The sequence below is a fragment of the Crocuta crocuta genome, unplaced genomic scaffold (genome assembly GCF_008692635.1).
Source record: "Crocuta crocuta isolate KB4526 unplaced genomic scaffold, BGI_CrCroc_1.0 scaffold25, whole genome shotgun sequence".
Taxonomy (NCBI): domain Eukaryota; kingdom Metazoa; phylum Chordata; class Mammalia; order Carnivora; family Hyaenidae; genus Crocuta; species Crocuta crocuta.
This window is the reverse complement of record NW_027532015.1, coordinates 280,482-289,107: the sequence shown is the minus strand read 5'-3', so window position 1 is coordinate 289,107 and position 8,626 is coordinate 280,482. Positions and strand designations below refer to the sequence as shown.

Below are 8,626 nucleotides of genomic sequence, written 5' to 3'. Positions count from 1 at the left end.
TTATAAGAAATCCAAAAGCTAAAATATACTCTATAACAGTAAACAAAGATTTGGTAAAACTGAAAAATAAAAAGGTCAAGAAATAATCATTGTATTGTCAGGATAGTGGTTTTGTAAGAGACAGAGAAATCCAGTAAAGAAGGAGGTATAGATTTTCTAGGGTACATGCAATGTTTATTTTTTAATCTGTATGTTGTTTCCAAGACTCTTCACTTTATTTTTATAATATATATAATCATAAAATCTTACATATATGTTTGGTATATTACATATGAAATGTATCCAACTATTTAAAGATATTATATAAAGAAACAATGTAAAGAAAATGTAATGTTAAGGAATAGTTATTCTTTAGGACATTTTTTTTAAGTACTAAGAAAAATAATTTATCAATATACATTAGGAGTGTCTAAGTCAGAAGGAAGCCTAATCAGTTGGATAAGAGATTACAAAAGAATCATATACATGGGGTTTTTTTGTGTTTTTTTAATGCTTTTTATTTATTTTTGAGAGAGAGAGAGAGAGAGAGAGACAGCATGAGCAGGGGAGGGTCAGAGAGAGAGGGAGACACAGAATCTGAAACAGGCTCCAGGCTCTGAGCTGGCAGTCAGCACAGAGCCCGAGGTGGGGCTCGAACCCACGAACAATGAGATCATGACCTGAGCCGAAGTCAGACACTTAACCAACTGAGCCACCCAGGCACCCCCATGTTTGTTTGTTTTTTTAAATCCTGGGTAAAATAAACCCTGATCCTTGTCCCTCAACCACCTAACTTAGTTAAACATCTAAATCTATTTGTTTTGAGTTGTATTTAAAAGTAGAATTCTGGGGCGCCTGGGTGGTTCAGTTGGTTAAGCGTCGGACTTCGGCTCACGTCATGGTCTCGCAGCCCATGAGTTGTGCTGACAGCTCAGAGCCTGGAGCCTGCTTTGGATTCTGTGTCTTGCTCTCTCTCTGTCCCTCCCCCACTTGGGTTCTGTCTTTCTCTCAAAAATAAACAAACATTAAAAAATTTTTAAAAAGTAGAATTCTGATCATTAATTCCACTTTTATTGCAAGTTGATGATGAACATGAGTATTCTGGTTATGAGAAAGACAACTGAACTAAGTGCATTTGCATCCTCGTTTATATCTCAGTCATGATAGCTCTCCATGGCTTCCAGGACCAACAAAGCTCACAACCCTTCTTGAATACAGTGAGCCCACATTTACCATCCTTTGCATCGTACCTTTTAAGCTTCTGTTGTCATTTCCACTATTACAGTGTTTTGCAAAATATTACTACTTTACATTTGCAGAGAGATTGTTAATGTTTCAAGTATTTCCATATGTATTTTCATATTGGAACTTCGTCATCGTTTGGTGAAATAAGCAGAAGATTTACTATTATTTACCTGGACTAGACAAAGAAGAATAAATCAAGGGACAAATATAATGCCTGTTGTGTAGACCAGCTGTCTACATGACAACAGAGAGATTTTTAAAACATAGTGCAGTGAAAAAAGAAGAAAATAGAAAGAAATGTGTGAGTACAACTCAATTTATAGAAGATGAGAATAAATATGCCACAAACAGTTTGTGTTTTAGAAAGAGACACGTAAATAAATGTATATAAATGAAACACGCTACAATGGTTACTTATGGTGGAGGAATAAAATAGGAATTGAGGATGGCAGGAACATGGGAATAAACAGAGCCAACAAGAGGAAGTTCGAGGCTGGGCAAAATTAAGATGATTTGGAATAAACTGCATTTCAAAAACTTACTAAATGCATTAAAATAGCCCACATTAGAAACCAGGTCTCCAGGATAAAATAGACATTGAATATTATTGTTTTAGCCTATAATTACTATGTACAATGCAGTAATAATACTAGAGGGGCTAAAATTCCAAAACATAAGTTTTCCTCTTGAAGATCTTAAGCCATGTTTGAGATAAAATATATAATTATAAGGAATATTCAGAAAATATAACAGCAGTTTGAAATCCTGGTTCATATTGACTATAGAGATGGTGTCTCAATGCTATGCCTATGCAATTGCCAAATTGCTCACTTATACTAATATAGGTCATTGATGCAAATACTATGTATGGAATTTCAACTATGTGCCAAATCCGAGATTTATCAGTCCACAAAACAGAAAAAAATTCCCTACCTCGTGAAGGCTACATTCTTTCTGGGGATATGAGACTATAAACAATAAACAGAGTGGACAAGTAATGTACTACGTATCAGGTAGTAGAATACAGTAAGTGCTTTGGGAAAAATAGAGCCATATAAGTGCTGAGTATGAAGGTTTGGGGCGCAAAACCACAGGTGGTTAGAGTAGACCCCACTGAGAAAGTGACATTTGAACCATGTGGTCTGTGAAAAGGATATGTCAGGCAATACGGAGAGATGGTAACGTGCAGGTGGAGATGGCACAGGTGAAACAGTTTTGGGGGTAAGATCAGGGGTTCAGTTTAGAACTCGTTAAGTTCCAGATGTCTGGGAGACATCCAAGTGGAGCCATGGGGTGGGCAGTGGATAGGAATCCGCATTTCAGGAGAGATGTCCAGGTCGGGGTACAATCTGGGAGTCATTGACATATTAGTTTTGGAGCTATGTGAGCTCTCAGACGAAGTGTGTGTAGCGAGAGCAAAACAAAAGCAAGCCTAGTATCCTGCAGACCGAGAAGAAAGCACTGGAAGAAGGGAGTGATTCATGAAGTTAAATGCTACTGACTCAGAAATGACAGAAATAATGAAATGAGACAAGACCTGGTGTGTGTTTGTTTTCTGGCTTATTAGGAATGCAACTTTCAAATGTATTTTTAGAAGAATTTCTAATGTTTATTTTTGAGAAATAGAGTAAAAGCCAGGGAGGGGCAGAGAGAGAGGGAGACACAGAATCCAAAGCAGGCTCCAGACTCTGAGCTGTCAGCACAGAGCCTGACCCTGGGCACGAACTTGTGAACCGTGAGATCATGACCTGACCTGAAGCCAGACGCTTAACTGACTGAGCCACTCAGACGCCCCTCAAATGTATTTTTAAAAGACTTATTTTTTTCAAAGCAGTTTGAGGTTCACAGCAAAAGTGAGAGGAGGCTATAGAGATTTCCCATATACCCCCTACCCTCATGCACACGCAGTCTCCCCATTGTCAATATCCCCTGCAAGAAGTCGCATGTTTGTCACAATTGGTGAACACTCAAAATTCACAATTGACCTTGGGGTTCACTCTTGGTGTTACATGTGGGGTTTGGACAAATATATAATGACGTGTATCCATCCTTACAATACCATACCGAGTATTTTCACTGCCCTAAAAATCCTAAAAAGACTTTTTAAAAAGGTATTATTATAAATGTGATCATGATTTGAAGGAAAATGTGAACATAGGAGGTAAGAAATAGAAGATATAAAAATATACAAACTAGAATTTATAGAGATGAAAAATACAGTTCATCTTAAAACATCTACTGGATAGGATCCAGACCAGAGAAAAGATTGCAAAATAAAAGACCATTGAGCTTCAAAACACAATAGTAAGATTGTCCACAGTGAAACCAGAAATTAATAACTAAAATGGCAGGAGCAGAGCCTCAGTGACCTGTGAGACAATGTCGAATGATCTAAAATATATGCAATTTAGTGTTTGAGAGAGAAAAGGAGGAGAGACAGAGGAGAGATTTTCCCTGCTGCCCATCATAGTGAGACACTCCTGCTGACGGCTTTTCTCTGGAGTTGAGTTCAGTCACAAGTTAGATACTAATTTTATGTGTCCCTATATGTTTGGGGACTTCTATTAGGCTCCCCAAGTGTCTCCTTGACCCCCTTCTTACCAGGTTTGAGATGGCATGATGGAAAAACGCACACTGAGAATTTTCTCCAAAGAATTTCTTTCTACTGGCTTCACCTCAACATTTCCTCAAGGTGGCTTGAAGATTACGTTACCAATTTTCAACCACTTGCAAGTCCGGCATAGGTGGCCTAGCCCTTTACCAGGAATGGGAGAGTACTTACACTCGTCATTTTGTTCTCAGCCTTTTGAGACCCTTTCCAAACATTTATCATATTACACAGCATCTTGAAGAGTAAATAATTCCTTGTCCTTTGATTAGGAATATTGCCAACATCAAAACAACTCTTAAATTCTTGGGTTATCATTATTGCTTTTGTAAGTGTGCTTTGAGATTCTTACAAAATGATATATGATATAAACACAAATAGATAATAATAGTTGGGCACAGGCTTATACAATCCACAGGAGTAACTTTGGTGATTACTAAAAATAAACATGAACTGATCTATCTTTATGAATAAAACGCTGTTCTTTCAGAACTATTTAGAAACTAAAATTATCTGTAATTTTTTTTTTTTTTTGGTAATCCTTGATTTCAACTTTCACTATGGGAAATGACCTTCTAAACCCTACACTACATTATGTGCTTAGTTCTGACACTTAGTTCCTAGACTTCTTCTTTGCCTGGAAGAACTTTCCTTAATTTTATTTTTCTGAATGGTCCAATGTTTTCCCTTCTTCAAGTTTAGATGTCAGTTCCAATTGTCTTACTAAATTTTTCCAGATTTCTCTATTTACAGTTTTCTTTTTTTCTTAATTGCTATAAAATTCTAGTTTGATTTATGTACCTTGGCCCTTACTATGGTCTATGACATACTGTTATGTTTCTTGAGCTTAACTATATAGAGATTCCAGAGAGAGATGGGCACACGTTAAGGGATAGCAAAGCATGATCAACCGAGATGGTGGGATATATCTCACAGACCTTCTAACCGGATGGCATCCTCATTTCGATGAATTCAATACCTCTCAGCTTCCTGTCCTTAAATACACAACACCTCTCTGATTTTGCTGTATCAGAAATCTGATTTTTGAAAATATTACAGCTAGAATGGATCCATCCCTCATGAATGACTTCAATTAAGTAAGATTTCAAAAGTGGTGCATAAACCAAAATATGCATCATTTTGTTTTTTTAGCAAATGTTTTTAAACCTTTATTTATTTATTTTGAGTGAGAAAGAGCACATGAGAGTGGGGAAGGGGCAGAGAGCGAGGGAGGCAGAGAATCCCAAGCAGACTCTGTGCCATCAGGGATCAAACTCACTCACCATGAGATCATGAGCTGAAATCAAGAGCTGATGCCTAACAGGCTGAGCCAGCAAGGTGTCCCATGCATTACTTTATAATAAAAATTACAACAGCCAAAAATATTGTACAGTTATGCTTTCACACCAACAAATTCTATCCCTGAAAAGATGTGGGAAGCCAAGTTACAATTAGAAAGAGGCTTGATGAATGTGAACTCCAAATGAATTAGGTGGATTTACATCCTTTTAATACTTTGTGGCTAACACAGTCTGATGCACCCCAAAAGTAGGAGCTGCCAAGTGGGCCATGCTGATCTCATTTTGGGGCCAAAGCTGTTTCTTGGAATTTGGGATAATGCTATTCATTTTTACTTAGGTTTTATTCCTTTTTGTATCATATCTGATCTGTGCTGAGACACAATCTTCCTTTAAATAATACATTTGATTAAGTATTGGTCAAATTGCAGGTTTTAGAGATATTCAGTGTTTTTAAGGTAAGTTCACATAGCTCTGATCCCTTATGTATTGACTTTGGCATTTAATGATTTTCTTTATTCATAAAGAATATATATCACCCTTTATGATAACTTCGTCAATATTATTTTTCTTCACAGACCATAAGTTACTAAGTATAGAACCACATCTGAGTCTTCGATCTCCCTTAAGTATCCAACACTGTTTAGGGCCTTTGAGAAACAATTAATGAGTCTATATTTGATTAACAATTAAAAATGTCTATCAAGTGTTTTTAATTTGATTGGGTGTCTCCTCTCTAAGGAAATACTCTCTAGTCATATCCATGATTGAACCTTGAAGCTTCCTAATTTATCACAATGTTTCCCTCCTGAACATCCCCCACCATGTTTCTTACTTGACACTGGAATTGCTTCTATTGCCATCACTCAGAATTACTAGAATTGGGCCCTTCTAGCCCCAAGCCACCCTCATCTCCCCCCATCCCCATGGCACTCTATGTTGCGAGTTCCATTTCTTTCAAATCCCACTTTATGAAGGAAATCTTTCCAGTATATATGTGGTGAACAGAAACACTTCTTTCTTTGTTGACTCCAATCCCTTCTATTTATAAGAGCAAGAAAAGTAATTTTAAAAAAGAAAATTGAAAATAAAACATAGGGGCGCCCGGGTGGCTTAGNACATAGATTTCTTAAAATGTTGGCTCTCTCTCATTGCCTATGTGAGCATAAGCTAAATTATAGGAGTTTATGCAAAGAATCAATAAATTCAGTTACAGACCATAAATATAATTATGATTGTGCAGACACATGTCTATGTATTATGCATACCAGGGTTTGAGATTTGTGAATCACCGATCTTAACAATTATTTTCTCATGATTGACATATGCTATACAACAGCACTTATTAATGCAGATAAATGTAAAGTGGCCAGAAAATGTGAGGGCCATTGCCAAAGCTGTAAGACTTTCTATTTTCATCTCCCTTTCCTTCTCCACAATATCCTCTGTAAAGAAAACCACAGTTAATAACTTCTTGTGATTTCTTTTAGAAAACTTCATGTACTGTTCTGAACCTTGCCTTTAATTGTTTAATTTGTGGTCTTGTAGTTCATGAATGTTTTCCCTGTGGTAATTTGGAAGGCTTATAATTTGCTTTTGTTCTTCTTGTGGTTGCCTTTATGTCATTATTTAATATGCTGAACCCCTTTTATTGCTTTACCTACTGTAGATGGGCTCCTCTACTTTCCTGTTGGGGGGAAAATGGAAAAATTATTAAATAGTGTCTTTCAGTTTCCTTTTCCACTCTGGCTCACATTTTGGACTAGTTGTGTTCTTCTTAAGCTTATGCCTTCATGTCATCCCTTTTAGAGCTCTAAGTAATATATGCAATCCTCTGTTTCTTGATTATCCACCTTTAAAGCTGTTGAATTCTTGAAAAGGAAGATGAAGAAATTAAAGCACTTTCAGCCTTTTTCCATTTTTATGTTTTCTTTACCTTCAAGATATGGTTATTTAAGTTTATATTTTCAAGATCTATCTTAGCTTGTTAATGCATATTGGATACAGTTAAAGAGGCAGAATGCTTTAAAAAAATTCAGTGTTTCTGAATGGTGTGTTTAGCATGTTTTTTTCTTTCATTATATATATTTATATGTATATGAAAGATATGTATAGGGGCGCCTGGGTGGCTTAGTTGGTTGGGCGTCTGACTTTTGCTTAGGTCATGATCTCGCTGTTCATGGGTTCGAGCCCCACGTCGGGCTCTGGGCTGACTGCCAGCTCAGAGCCTGGAGCCAATTTCAGAGTCTGTATCTCCCTCTCTCTCTGCCCCTCCCCTGCTCACGTTGTCTCTCTCTCTCTCCTAGAAATAAATAAAAAATATTTTAAAAAAAAAGAAAGAAAGATATGTATATATTTAAGTTGTCCCAATCCAATTAGAGAAATGTTATATATTATATTATATATAATAAGTATATTATAGATATATATGTATATGAAAGATATGTATATATTTAAGTTGTCCCAATGCAATTAGAGATTTGTTATATATTATACATAATAATTATCTTATAGATATATTATATATGTATATGTATATGAAAGATATGTATATATTTAAGTTGTCTCAGTTTAATTAGAGATTTGTTAAGATTTGAATCATGCTTGCTGTATTTTCTGAGCACTGTCATATTTGAGAATGTTTCTCTGCCAGCTGTTATTAAATGACTATTTACACAATCGTGGGTCAAATTGTCTCTACCTCAACATTTAGTGGATATTTTTCATTTTCTCTTAATTCTGGAAACTGCTGTGAAGAAACCAGAAGTTCAGAAGATTTTCTTTCTCTTGTAAAACAATCTTTCCACTTCCCAAGATGTTTGAAGGGTTTTTCCCTTTTCTTTTAAATTTAATAATGATCAGGAGATATCTAGGTATCCTTCTGTGTCCTTGTTTTCTCAAACTTGAAGCCGCTTTTTATCTGCAGATATAGTTCTTTTTTATTTCAAGAAAATTTTCTTGTCAAAGTTTGGAATATATTTTCTGTTCCATATTTTGGGATATTTAGGATAACATATTTTATGAAATATAGTTATAAAATTTTAGATTACATATTTTATGAAATATAGTCATACAGATTTATAAACTATAATTAACCTTATGTGTTTCATGTTTATTTGACTTTATATTTATAAACCTCTATAATTGCTTTAAATTTTTTTGTCTACATTCTCTTTAATTAATTCATGTATTACTGTTATTCAATGTTTTATTTTCAGCTTTGTTTCTTGGTCTTTCTAATTTATTTATCATTTGTGTAATGATATTGCTTTGATGTTTATTGTTTTTCTTTATACTGAAATCTCAAAAATATCACTTTTGTTTTATCATTTTATTTTGTTCATATTTAAGGTAATATAAAAATCCATGTTTTACTATAACCATGAGAAGTGTTAAAATGTATAATTTCTCATATTTATTCCATGAAAAGTTTTTCTGTAATTTAAAAAATTACTGTTTTATATTAGGTAGAGCTAGATTAAGGACTTAGTAGGGA

At 35.2% G+C, this 8,626-nt stretch overlaps 1 non-coding gene across 1 annotated transcript; it reads right to left on the bottom strand.

Annotated features, from left to right (window-relative positions):
• Positions 1–616: 616 nt before the first annotated feature.
• On the bottom strand, positions 617–701 carry TRNAR-UCG (transfer RNA arginine (anticodon UCG)). Its single transcript has one exon. It is a non-coding gene; the product is annotated as a tRNA-Arg (tRNA).
• Between the last annotated feature and the right edge of the window lie 7,925 nt (positions 702–8,626).